This window comes from Bufo gargarizans, chromosome 3 (genome assembly GCF_014858855.1).
Source record: "Bufo gargarizans isolate SCDJY-AF-19 chromosome 3, ASM1485885v1, whole genome shotgun sequence".
Taxonomy (NCBI): domain Eukaryota; kingdom Metazoa; phylum Chordata; class Amphibia; order Anura; family Bufonidae; genus Bufo; species Bufo gargarizans.
Window position 1 is genome coordinate 559,924,433 of NC_058082.1, and position 14,520 is coordinate 559,938,952.

Genomic DNA, 14,520 nt, shown 5'->3' on the forward strand with positions numbered 1-14,520 from the left:
TGGTCAATGTTCTCTCCATGAACACCAGACAGGAACAGCTATAGTAGGTAACGGCGCCCCACACCATGACACCTGGTGTTGTCCTGGGTGTCTCCAAATTATGCATGATGGGAATAAATGTTCTTCAGTTCTCCATGAACTCTGATGCAGCCATCAACGGCAAACAATAATGTTCAGTGATGAAAGCAGGTTCTGCCTTGGTTCTAATGATGGTCTCATCAGAGTTCATTGAGGACTGGAGAGCATCTACTGCCATCATGCATTGTATGGAGACACACAAGGCAACACCAGGTGTCATGGTGTGGGGCGCTATTTGTTGCCATGGCCGTTCCTCTCTGGTATTTGAGGAGGGAACATTGACCAGCTTTCAGTATGTCCTGGACATTGTGGAACCAGTTCTGCTGCTTTTTTTGACTGCTGCAAACCTGGGAGGAGCAAATTGGAGACTGAAAGTGGTAGTGGCTCTGGCTGCAACCGATATATACAGTGGCAATTCTCATTCCAATACTCTGTAGGGCTGGGCAGTGGATGGTGGATGCTTTCTTTCCTCGGGCACACCTTGAGTCTTCCTCTGCATAATCTAAAGCTGGCAATAAGGTTCTTGCAAAAATGTGATATATTTGAGATGTACTTTGAAACGCCATGTATCTGATTATTTTCTCTTTCTCCACAGGCCCGGTGTTGACTCCAAGTAAGTGTCATACATCTGCAATACTTACTCGTCTCTACATCGTTCCCCTACTAACTGACCCTTCCCCCACCACTATCTTTTCTCTTATGTCTATTTACTACTTTTGATTTATTCTATTGTGTTCTTTATTCTATATTGGTTTTAGTGTGGTCCTCCATGCCAGTCTTTCAGGTCTTAGTTGATGTATATGTTACCAATCAGTCTATTGATCTTTACTCCGACACTACTGGTACTGGCCTGGTTCCCACATCATATATGTATAGACATGGCATACTGTGTGTCATTTCGGGCTTCCCTTTGTTTGCCTTTAACATGACTCCGTATAATTTCACGCCTTTTGTGCTCAATAACCACTAACAAGATGCAACCGTAATAATAATAATTTGTTCTACACTATCACTATACATTGCACTCCACTTGGCGCAGGTGCACTCGATAAGATTGTAGAAATAGCGCTCTGAATCGCATGATCTCTATCCTTCCCTCCCTGTGCTGTCCCCCACCGGACCATCACCTCTATTTTAGCCCGCCCATCTTAGTTGGAGCATGCGCAGAGCATTAACCAGGGCGCTCCATCCTCATCTGTTCAGACGCCATGTCCGCTCTCCCTTATACCCAATGGTGGGCACATTTTGCTATTATACTATTGTGATGCCACCTATTTTTATCTGATCTACATCCTGGGCCACATCACTACGTGTACCTTGCCACAAATCTGATCATCATGCCATCCTCAACAATGCCATGATGCAAACTTAAAGGGGTTGGGTAAAAAAAAAGAAGGGGGGGGTAGTTGGCAAACCTCGCTGCTCCGCTAAGCTTCTTGCTGCAGCCAATCACAGGCCATGGCGGAGACTGGATCCCCTTGTGCTATGTAACCATTTGTGATGGTGTAAGGGGAGCAGGTCACCACCGTGATCATTGATTGGCTGTGGAAATGCCAACCCAGATGGGTACATCGAGGGAGCCCAGCGGAGCATTGCCAAATCCCACCCATTCTTGCACAAACCCTTTAAATGATCAACATATTATGTAGCGTCTATGGGAATTTGTAGCCTTATCTGCTTTGGTGCATCTAGATTGTATTGGCAGCCGGAGCAGATATATTATTTGTATAAAAAAATGTATCATTTCATGCATTATTAAAATACACTATGTGCTGTCCCTGGGGATCCATGTACTGCTCAGTTTTTATAGGTGTATTGTGAGGGGAAACAATGTTAAAAGTGCATTATATTATTAGTTGTGTCAGTATTAGCTTCCTTCTAGAATTATATTCATCTGTTTTCTTTGGCCTTCAGATAGTCTGCAGATGTTCTGCAGACTATCTGGTCATGATTCTGGGAAGCGCGCCAGTTCTGGGCATGCAGCCAAAGAGTGAACATAGTGACAACATAGATAGATAAGCATGAGGGGAGTATAAGGGATCACCCCCCTTCTGTACCAATCAATATAAATGTCAAATGTAATGTTTATGGTTTATGAAGGTTGGCATGTATCCGCCACCTTTATCTGTAAGTATTATATAATCTTACACACTGTTTCATGAAAGTGGAATCATCTTGTTGGACACATACTGTTTGTGTCTCAAATAATTATCCGAGCTCGGTAACTTTCTACTCATTTGGATTTCACATGATAATCAGTGGAACCTGATTAAAGGGAACCTGTCATGAACTTTATGCTGCCCGTACTAACCGCATAATAAAGTAGAGACAGGTGAGTTGATTTCAGCGGTCTGTCATTTATAAGTTAAAAGTAAGTGGTTGCCGAGAACCAACATCAGAAACATTGCAGACTGGGCCTGGAAAAGAGTCCCGGCCACCTGAGAAGAGTCCTGGTTATTCCTGAATTCCTGCTCTCCTGCCCACCTGCTGATGGCTGACCGGCTTCTACCTAGTTTTCTCTCTTTCTCTCTAGGAGAGAACTGCCAATCATCAGCAGATGGAGATTAGGAATAACCAGGACTCTTCTCAGGTAGATTTGACTCTTTTCGAGGCCTGGGCTGCAATGGTTATGATGTTGGTTCTCGGCAACCACTTACTTTTAGCCCATGAGTGACACAGCGCTGACATCAGCCCTCGGTGAGGTCAGCATAAAGTTGATGACAGGTTCCCTTTAAGGTTTGATAACAGTATCACCCTATGTATTATATTGTGTTCACATAGTTTTGTTCTTTTTTGTGTATTTGTATTTTTCTCTTGTTTCAGGCCGTGAACAAGGTTTAGACCGAAACCCTAGTGTCGGCCTTTGCTTTGTCCAAGATGATATGTATAGATACCACGGCACTCATATATAATGCTTGGATATATGTTCTCTTTATTGAAGGCACTCCATAGTAGACAAATTACACAGGCAGATCAGCAAAGATTGTCGGGAGGTTATTGTTCCCCTCCCGGCAATCGCTTGATAACTAGCGGAGGAGATCGCTGCTATTACATGCAGCAATCTCCTCCGCAGTTATCGATCCTCCCCATGCTGTCTAGTGGTTTGCAGGCGGCAGATCACTATTAGACAGCATGCTTAAAAATCCAATTTTCCTGATGAACGAGCTTGGTCGTCTGGCAATCAGCGACAGTATTACACTGCAAGATAATCACATGCGAACGCTCATTAGCGATTATGGACTAAAATATCGGCCAGTGTAATACAGCCTTTAGACCTTGGTCCCATGTGGCCATAAGGTATACAGATATACAGGAAAGCAGGTATGACGTCTGAGTGAATACCTTACTGACTGACTCCAATGCTCGGACATGCAGATTCTGCATCCCCTACTTCCTTTTTGCCTCTTTGGAGCGCTGTAAGGTAGAGATGGCTTTCTTAATGTAAGGCTCCAAGGAAGCGAGCACATGTAGCTCCTCTTAGTACCTCAGCTAACACTACATTGACCTAGGGGTGGAACTATGTGCATCTCCCAGCTTCCTACAAGGGCAGTGTCAGGATTGTTAACCCTGACTTATCCATACAAAAGCATCCTGGGTAGTGCAATACATTAAACAATATTTAAATGGGGTAATGCACACTCTGGATACATGGTGTGCCAACAAGATAATGCCCACCCACACACATTACACGCTCTACACAATGTGCTCTTCAGGGTCTCCAGCAGCTCCCCTGGCCAGCTCGATTACCAGATCTCTCCCCCATCAGGAATGTCTGGGACTGGATGGGGCAACGGATCTCTCATGTAAAGTAGCCAACAACCACCTTGTTTGGGTGCCACCCAGTATTAATGTGACCCTGTATCATCATATACCTGCTGCAGAACCCAAAATAAAAGGGGCACCAACTTGGTTGTGTGATCATTGACTGAGCACCATGAGCAGTTCATACTTTGTTGATCACAGTTTTTTCGCAAGCTTTCCGGTTGTTCTTTTCTAATTTTCCAGAAATGTGTTAAATGTAGCCAGGTCCCATGATATACAAGCTGTGGCCCCATGACCACTGTAACTCAGACCCCCACCCACCATATGCCATTCATACTGGTGGCTTCTTATGTGGCCATTGGACCACCTCAGGACAGGCCATCCATGTATGATATGTGAGGCTCCAACCTCCAGGACACCCGCCAATCAGTACAATGAAGGGGCCGTGGATTGTTTGCCGGTGCCTTTTACTGCAGCTTGTCCAGTTCTCTGGATTGTCAGGAGTCCTGGCGGTCGGACCCCCACCGATCAATCAACGATCATAAAAAGGAGGTTGCTAAATCCACCTTTTGTCTTTCAGCTTCCGAGGAGTGTGCAGTGGAGCCGAACGCCAGAATGAACTGTGGTTACCCCGGCATCTCTGAGGAGATCTGCAATAACAAAGGCTGCTGCTTTGACACCAAAATCTATGGAGTCGTCTGGTGTTTCCACCCGCAAGCTGAAGAAGGTAATCTTCGAGGGTTTTTCCAATTTTACTAACATCCCACAGATAAGATCTACATAACACATTCAACCAGTCCACAAATACTTTTCTGTACAATTTTTGCACAGATTTTTGTTATTTTGATTTTTTTTCTTCATTGGTCTACAGAGCTTTTTTCAGAATTCTTCTGGTTGCCCATAGAAACAGACAGCAGTTTAGCTCCACCCCTCTGTCAGACATGTGACCTAACAGCTTGTACCTAACTGTGAGAGCAGCAGAATTCAGAATTTAGCGTTAGGTCTGAATGGAGGCGACAACATCATCAAGATCAGTTCAACCTCAGTAAAGGAAAATGGATACAAAATGGCTCCATTACTTGGGAACCTGGGTGACAACCACTTGGACTGCCATTACGGCTTTTACAGAGGTAGTCACCAAGCGTTTTTAGATTTCTAAATGGCAAGTTCACCTCTCTACAACCTACATATCATTCAGGAATTCGAGAAATCTGGGTGATAGTCCTGCGGGATGTGTAAATGAGGTCAGACTCGTTGTCCTCCTGCTACTATAGTTCACGAAAGATGGACCAACTTAGTTCTGTCCCACACCATGAGGTCCACTTATGTCCTGAGAACTTTACAGTACTAGTCCACTGATGTAAAAGCATTTAATAGTGATGGCGCATGAGCAGAAACCTGTATAGGAGGGGCCTAGGCATTGGGGGAGGGGGGATTTCTAATATTGGATAACCCCTTTAAGGACTGAGCCAAATTTGCAAGTCTGATGTATTATTTTGCGAGTAATAACTGTGGAATGCTTTTCATTTTCCAAGCAATTTTGAGACGGTTTTCTCATGACACATTGTACTTCATGTTAGTGGTAAATGCGAGTCAATATGTTTTACCTTAATTTATATATTTTTTAAAAATTCTGGAATTTGTTAAAAAATTCACACTTTTCTAAATTTACATTTCTCTGCTTTTAAGATGGATAGCGATATCTCATAAAATAGTTGCTAATTAACATCCCCCTTATGTCTATTTTATGTTGGCATCATTTTGTAAATGTCATTAAATTTTTTTTAGGTTTAGAATTTGAAAAGCAATTTTAAACATTTTTGAGAAAATTTTCAAAACAGACTTTTTTAAAGGACAGGTTTAGTTCTGAAGTCACTTTGAGGGCCTTACATGATAGAGACCACCCATAAATGACTTTTTTAAACATTTTAGAAACTACACCCCTCAAACTATTCAAAAATTATTTTACAACATTTGTTAACTTTTTGGGTGTTCCACGGGAATTAAAAGCAAAATGGAAGTGAAATTTATAAATGTCAATTGTTTTTGCAGATTTTCCATTTTAATCCATTTTTCCCATAGCACCTCAAGGGTTAACAACTAAACAAACCTCAACATTTATTACCCCGATTCTGCAGTTTACAGAAACACCCCACATGTGGACCTACACTGCTGTATGGGCAAATGGCAAGGAGTAGAAAAGAAGGAGAGATTTTGTTAGACTGGTTTTTGTTACCATGTTGTATTTGAAGAGACCCTGAGCCAATCCTACAGTGGAAACCCCCCAAAAAGGGACCTCATTTTGTAAACTACACCCCAGAAAGGTTTTTTCAAGGAGCAAACCAAAGAGTTTGACCCAACAGGCGTTTCATAGAATTTAGAAACACTTGGCTGTAAAAATGAAACATGTTCTAAAAACATGTTGCATTAGACTACAATTTTTCATTTTCACAAGGGGTAACAAGAGAAAATCAACCCATTTTCTCACGAATATGGAAATACCCCATATGTGGTCACAAACTGCTGTATGGACCAGGGGCGTTGCTAGGGTCTTAAAAGATCCGGGGCTCAAGCCTCAATGAAAATGGCCCCTAAGCCCACTATAGCTATACAACTATACAGCTGCACGTACCTCTCACATCCAGTTTCTCCCAGGTGACGTCTCCTCTGATGTAGATCTTCTCTGTCATCATCTTCTCTATTCTGTCCAGACAACTTATCTCAGCCGCGCCTCGTCTCTACAGAGTGTGACACACAGACATCTTAGCTTCCTAATTTTTCTGCCCCACATTGTAATAAGGCTCCTCATAGTCCCACCAATAGTAATTCCCTTCTAGAATGCCCTCATTAGTAATACTGTCCCCTACAGTGCCGCCAACTGTGATAATGCTCCCCAAGAGTGCCCCCATTAGTTGAAGAGCCCTCCAGTATTAATAATGCCCTTACAGAGCCCCTGTAGAAATAAGGCCCCCCTATTGTTCCCCCAGTGGTAATAAAGCTCTCTACTGACCCATCAGTAGTAATAAGACCCCCACAGTGCTCTTAGTAGAAATAATGCGGATCTATAAGTCCCTCTTATAGAGCCCGCAGTAGTAATAAGAACGCCTAATGTCTCCTGGATTTAAAATGCCCCCACAGTGCCCCCAGTATTTATAATACCCCCTACTGTTATAATGCTCACCCTGAAGTGCCCTAGTATTTATATTGCCCCCTACTGTTATAATGCTCACTGTGAAGCCCTCACAGTATTTATAATGCCCTCTGCAGTGCCCCCTGTAGTTAAATTCCTCAGTTTACTGTCCTCAAAAATTATAATTCCTCAGCCCCTCCACGATACAGTCCCATGTAAATAACATTATTTCCCTTCTCCACCATAGAGTGCCATGTAAATACCATCACACCATCTCTCCAGCCCCCTCCAATATACAGTCCTATGTAAATAACATCCCTTTCTATCTATAGCCCCCTCTAAAATATAGTCCCTTGTAAATAACATCACACCATCTCTTCTGCCCCCCTCAATATACAGTCCCACGTAAATAACATTACCCCCTCAACATACAGTCCCATGTAAATAAAATCACCCCCTCCCCAGCCACCTCCAACATGCAGTCTCATGTAAATTACATTACCCCTCAACATTCAGTCCCATATAAATAATATCACTCCCTCCCTTAGCCGCCTTCAACATACAGTCTCATGTAAAGAACATAACCCCCTTCCCAGCCGCCTTCAATATACAGTCCCATGTAAATAACATCACCCCCTTAATATTCAGTCCCATGTAAATAACATCACTTCCTCCCCCAGTCACTTTCAACATACAGTTCCATGTAAATAAAATCACTCCCTCCCCAGCCACCTCCAACATGCAGTCTCATGTAAATCACATTACCCCTCAACATTCAGTCCCATGTAAATAATATCACTCCCTCCCACAGCCGCCTTCAACATATAGTCCCATGTAAATACCATCACCCTGCCCCAGCCACCTCCAACATGCATTCCCATGTAAATAACATCACTCCCTCAACTTTCAGTCCCATGTAAATAACATCACTCCACCCCACTGTCCCATGTAAATAACTTCCCTCCCTTCAGTCCTAACATACAGTCCCAGTTAAATAACTACAACTCCCAACATTGCTCTGCCTCTCACACTGAGTAATCTTGACTTACCTCTCCTCATGTAGCAAATCTCACCACAGCTTCTTCCCAGGACTTCTCTTCACTGCTGAGCCGTCCTCTCCTGCACTGGTCACATGACAGTGACATCATCGCAGGTCCTTTTCAGCTACTGCATTTAGCACTGATCACATGACCTGTGATGTCATCACAGGTCCTTCAGCTCTTGCAGGGCATTAGATTGAATTGTATTGCTGTCCTGAGGATGGCAATACAGTTGTATCTAGCAGGCAGGCAGTACATTCGGGGCCTGGGACAAAACATCAGGGGCCCAAGCCCCAAATATTTTAACCTAGCAATGTCCCTGATATGGACACAACACAGGACTTAGAAAGGAAGGAGTGCAATTTGCCTTTTGGAGGGCAGATTTTGCTGAAATGTTTTTTGGATGCCATGTCACATTTGAAGAGACTCTGAGGTACCCCTACAGTGGAAAGGCCTTGCAAGTGACACCCTTTTGGAAACTACACTTGCCCAAAGAATTTTTCAAGGGGTGCAGAGAGTATTTTGACCTCACAGGTGTTTTGCAAAACAGATAGTGCAGAGTGAAAATTACTATTTTCCCACAGATATGCCATTTCAGTGCCTAATACCTTGTCCCTATCGTGTGCCAGTGTGAAAAGTCAAGCCTCTAATTATTATGCTGTGCTTCCTGGTTTTAGAAATACCCAACATGTGCCCCAATTCTTTTGTCTTAACATATGAGAGAAAAATGACCCCATTCTGGAAACTACATCCATCATAGGGGTATTCCGGTAGGTAAGTTAGCCTCTATCCATAGGATAGGGGAAAAATATCAGATTAGTGGGGGTTCTACTGCTGGGACCTCCACCGATCACGAGAACAGGCGACCCATTCCCCCTGCAGGCCCCTTGCTGCTCCTATGAAATGAGCGGAGCGGCAGGTCGCACATGCTCGCGGCCGCTCCATTTATTTCTATGGGAATTCCAGAGATAGTGGAGCCCTGTACTTGTCTATCTCCGGAACCTGTGTCACATGTCTAGGCGGAGATAAGGAGTCACTGAGAAGACAGCATGAGAGAGATGGGGACAGACGCTGCCTGGCCACTAGTGGAAGCTGCGTCCCACTCCAGTGGAGCCACCAACAGCCAGCCAGGCTCGAGGCTGAAGTTTTTTTCTTTTTCACATCACTTGTATTTTTAAAGAGCTTTAAGGAGAGCTTTTTGTCAGTAAAAAATAAGCTGCAGTTAGCGGTAAAAGCTGTTGAAAGCAGCATGAAAACAAATCATTGGTACACAAATGGGCATCAAAGTTGGCACAAAACACTGTGACTTAAAGGGTTAAATTATATCTGGCCAACGATCTCGCACTGTCAACAAACAGAGGGTGGTGTCCCGCAGTCTATGCAGTTGAGTAGAGCGTGGCCTGAATAAGTTCTTGGCACAAGAACCAGCATCGGAGTGGGCATAGGAACACTTTTCACTCATTTGCCAAGAACTTGTTCGGGCCAGGCTGAACTCAACTGCATACAATGCGGGGCACCACCCTGTGTACGTTGGCATGGATTGCCGATTGGGGTAGTGTGGAACCACTGTGACTAAAAACCAAAAAACACCATGAGAGAGGATTCCAAAATAGAAGGCAGCTAAACTACCGGATGGAACTAAAGTTCTAGAATAGCAAATCCACAAGAACCCAGACGTAGAGAGACAAAAACTAGGGACACGTGCAGACTAGAAGATAACTACTGGAACCCAGACATACCATAGAAACCAGTTCAGGAACCCGAACATACTTGACAGGAACAGGAAGACTCCTGTTGAAGGAACAGGAACAAGGCAGGCAGAACCAACAAATAATAGCGAACATTATTGCACATCCAAGGATTGGACACACACTTTGGAAAGAACTCCACCGATCTGACACCCAACTCAGGAACTAAATAGCAGAGGTAAATGAGCACATTAGTCATATAGGTGCTGACAAAAGATGGAGAACCAGAATTAGGAGAGATACAAGTCACAGGGCTGTCATTCTCACCCACAAGGCCAGTACGCATGGTACAATGGCAAACGTGCACTGCCATACTGAAAGATGGCATTAGATACACACCCACAAGGAAACAATGGCCAACATAGACCACCACTGTAACAAAAAGTGCCCATCTGCCCACTTTGATACCAGTTCATATGCCCAAAACCTGTTCGGGTCCAGGCTGACCTAAACAGAATATGATGTAGGGCATCAACCTCTTTATGTTCGTAGTGCAAGATCAGTCGCCAATTCATTAACCCTTCCAGTCACACTGTTCTGTGCCAACTATGACGCCCATTTGTGTGCCAGTCATTTCATTTTGTCGCTTTCAAGTGATTTTACTTCAGGACAGCTCACTGGAAATGCAGTTACCAGATTGTAAATGAGGACTTATCTTCTGGATAGGTTATTCATATCTGATTAGTGGGGGTTCAACACCTGGGAACCCCACAGTTCAGCTGTTTAGGAAGGCCCCTGAGCTTTCTGTGCATGCCATGGCCTACTCATTACTTACCCTAGGCCAGTGAGGTCACGACCATCAGTCTCGTGGCCTAGGCGCTCCATTCAAGTGAGCTACACCTAGGCCACATGAATGATAGTTGTGAAGTGGTCAGTGGGTGGGCTGGGACTCTGGTCATAAGAGATTGGAGGAGACCATAAATAGCTCCCTGACCCGCGCTACAGTCACTCACATAACATACAGCCAGCCACTGACCTGCAACGTGTCTTCTTCTGCTTTAGGGAGGGATGGAAACCTTCCTTGTCGTCTTCTTCTTCTTTCTCTAACAGCAGTCATGCTGCTCCAGTGTAGTCCCAGTAACAGCAGGATCACACCGCCACCTACTGGTCACCATAATTATCTCTACTCTGTAACAGAGGAGGGATAATTACTTCAGGTTTCTGATACCCCCTCGGGCACCAAGGAGTTAAACCTTGCAGACAGGATCTTTTTGGCCCTGAGGTTGGCATAAGGAACCAGTCAGCAACAGTGAAGCGTGTACCAGCTGTTTTCGTGAACTATGGTGCAGGAGCCAAGCCCCAGCATCTGTGAGAAAAAAATAAAAGTATTGTCCAAAATAGGCAAACACTTTAAGGAGTTACTGGTGATTATTTTCATAAAGTCTGTTCTTAACACTGTAGTAACTGGTATGAACACATTTGTCGCAATAATGAAGAACATATTTAATCTTCTTTCCAGAATGCGAATTATAGATATGAAGAGTGGCTTCCATGAGTCATCGCTTGCACTTTCTGATCAACCACAGCTGAAATGCCACCATTTTACACTGTATGAATATACCGTTGTCGAAATTCGATCTCAGATCAGAACCCAGGATATAGAGGAAGGAATATCATCCTTCATATAAGACAACATGGCTGAACCAGCTGTAGAGAGATGACGCCACTGTCCTGAAGATGTGGTAGCATTTGACCTGCACTTTACCTGCACCCACACCGAGCACCTTAAAGCAATTAAACATCTTCAATAATAAAGATCCTGGAATTATTTTGGCTTCTGTTTTTTGTTTTTGTTTCAGATATCTACTGCCGACCATATTGTACATATAACATCTTGGACCCAGGGCCAGATTAATGGCTTGAGTAGGTTCCAGGGCATATCATCTGGAGGTGTACACTTTAAATAAAAGGCTCATTTCTAAACCGGTTGATCCATAAATCCTTGTAGAAAGGCATTTGTTATCGGCCATTTTAGATTGGGGCAAATTTAATATACAGGTCCTTCTAAAAAAATTAGCATATTGTGATAAAGTACATTATTTTCTGTAATGTACTGATAAACATTAGACTTTCATATATTTTAGATTCATTACACACCAACTGAAGTAGTTCAAGCCTTTTATTGTTTTAATATTGATGATTTTGGCATACAGCTCATGAAAACCCAAAATTCCTATCTCAAAAAAATTTGCATATCATGAAAAGGTTCTCTAAACGAGCTATTAACCTAATCATCTGAATCAACTAATTAACTCTAAACACCTGCAAAAGATTCCTGAGGCTTTTAAAAACTCCCAGCCTGGTTCATTACTCAAAACCGCAATCATGGGTAAGACTGCCGACCTGACTGCTGTCCAGAAGGCCATCATTGACACCCTCAAGCAAGAGGGTAAGACACAGAAAGAAATTTCTGAAGGAATAGGCTGTTCCCAGAGTGCTGTATCAAGGCACCTCAGTGGGAAGTCTGTGGGAAGGAAAAAGTGTGGCAGAAAACGCTGCACAACGAGAAGAGGTGACCGGACCCTGAGGAAGATTGTGGAGAAGGACCGATTCCAGACCTTGGGGGACCTGCGGAAGCAGTGGACTGAGTCTGGAGTAGAAACATCCAGAGCCACCGTGTAGAGGCGTGTGCAGGAAATGGGCTACAGGTGCCGCATTCCCCAGGTCAAGCCACTTTTGAACCAGAAACAGCGGCAGAAGCGCCTGACCTGGGCTACAGAGAAGCAGCACTGGACTGTTGCTCAGTGGTCCAAAGTACTTTTTCGGATAAAAGCCAATTTTGCATGTCATTCGGAAATCAAGGTGCCAGAGTCTGGAGGAAGACTGGGGAGAGGGAAATGCCAAAATGCCTGAAGTCCAGTGTCAAGTACCCACAGTCAGTGATGGTCTGCGGTGCCATGTCAGCTGCTGGTGTTGGTCCACTGTGTTTTATCAAGGGCAGGGTCAATGCAGCTAGCTATCAGGAGATTTTGAGTAATCTTGACTTACCTCTCCTCATGTAGCAGACCTCACCACAGCTTCTTCCCAGGACTTCTCTTCACTGCTGAGCCGTCCTCTCCTGCACTGGTCACATGACAGTGACATCATCGCAGGTCCTTTTCAGCTACTGCATTTAGCACTGATCACATGACCTGTGATGTCATCACAGGTCCTTCAGCTCTTGCAGGGCATTAGATTGAATTGTATTGCTGTCCTGAGGATGGCAATACAGTTGTATCTAGCAGGCAGGCAGTACATTCGGGCCTGGGACAAAACATTGCAGACAGGATCTTTTTGGCCCTGAGGTTGGCATAAGGAACCAGTCAGCAACAGTGAAGCGTGTACCAGCTGTTTTCGTGAACTATGGTGCAGGAGCCAAGCCCCAGCATCTGTGAGAAAAAAATAAAAGTATTGTCCAAAATAGGCAAACACTTTAAGGAGTTACTGGTGATAATTTTCATAAAGTCTGTTCTTAACACTGTAGTAACTGGTATGAACACATTTGTCGCAATAATGAAGAACATATTTAATCTTCTTTCCAGAATGCGAATTATAGATATGAAGAGCGGCTTCCATGAGTCATCGCTTGCACTTTCTGATCAACCACAGCTGAAATGCCACCATTTTACACTGTATGAATATACCGTTGTCGAAATTCGAACTCAGATCAGAACCCAGGATATAGAGGAAGAAATATTATCCTTCATATAGACAACATGGCTGAACCAGCTGTAGAGAGATGACGCCACTGTCCTGAAGATGTGGTAGCATTTGACCTGCACTTTACCTGCACCCACACCGAGCACCTTAAAGCAATTAAACATCTTCAATAATAAAGATCCTGGAATTATTTTGGCTTCTGTTTTTTGTTTTTGTTTCAGATATCTACTGCCGACCATATTGTACATATAACATCTTGGACCCAGGGCCAGATTAATGGCTGAGTAGGTTCCAGGGCATATCATCTGGAGGTGTACACTTTAAATAAAAGGCTCATTTCTAAACCGGTTGATCCATAAATCCTTGTAGAAAGGCATTTGTTATCGGCCATTTTAGATTGGGGCAAATTTAATATACAGGTCCTTCTAAAAAAATTAGCATATTGTGATAAAGTACATTATTTTCTGTAATGTACTGATAAACATTAGACTTTCATATATTTTAGATTCATTACACACCAACTGAAGTAGTTCAAGCCTTTTATTGTTTTAATATTGATGATTTTGGCATACAGCTCATGAAAACCCAAAATTCCTATCTCAAAAAAATTTGCATATCATGAAAAGGTTCTCTAAACGAGCTATTAACCTAATCATCTGAATCAACTAATTAACTCTAAACACCTGCAAAAGATTCCTGAGGCTTTTAAAAACTCCCAGCCTGGTTCATTACTCAAAACCGCAATCATGGGTAAGACTGCCGACCTGACTGCTGTCCAGAAGGCCATCATTGACACCCTCAAGCAAGAGGGTAAGACACAGAAAGAAATTTCTGAAGGAATAGGCTGTTCCCAGAGTGCTGTATCAAGGCACCTCAGTGGGAAGTCTGTGGGAAGGAAAAAGTGTGGCAGAAAACGCTGCACAACGAGAAGAGGTGACCGGACCCTGAGGAAGATTGTGGAGAAGGACCGATTCCAGACCTTGGGGGACCTGCGGAAGCAGTGGACTGAGTCTGGAGTAGAAACATCCAGAGCCACCGTGTAGAGGCGTGTGCAGGAAATGGGCTACAGGTGCCGCATTCCCCAGGTCAAGCCACTTTTGAACCAGAAACAGCGGCAGAAGCG

General features: G+C 43.7%; 1 long non-coding RNA gene across 1 annotated transcript; it reads left to right on the forward strand.

Moving 5' to 3' along the window:
* Positions 1–488: 488 nt before the first annotated feature.
* LOC122930667 lies at positions 489–11,349 on the forward strand. The gene is made up of 4 exons (XR_006388155.1): positions 489–597; positions 674–691; positions 4,421–4,567; positions 11,218–11,349. It is a non-coding gene; the product is annotated as an uncharacterized LOC122930667 (long non-coding RNA).
* Positions 11,350–14,520: the final 3,171 nt, after the last annotated feature.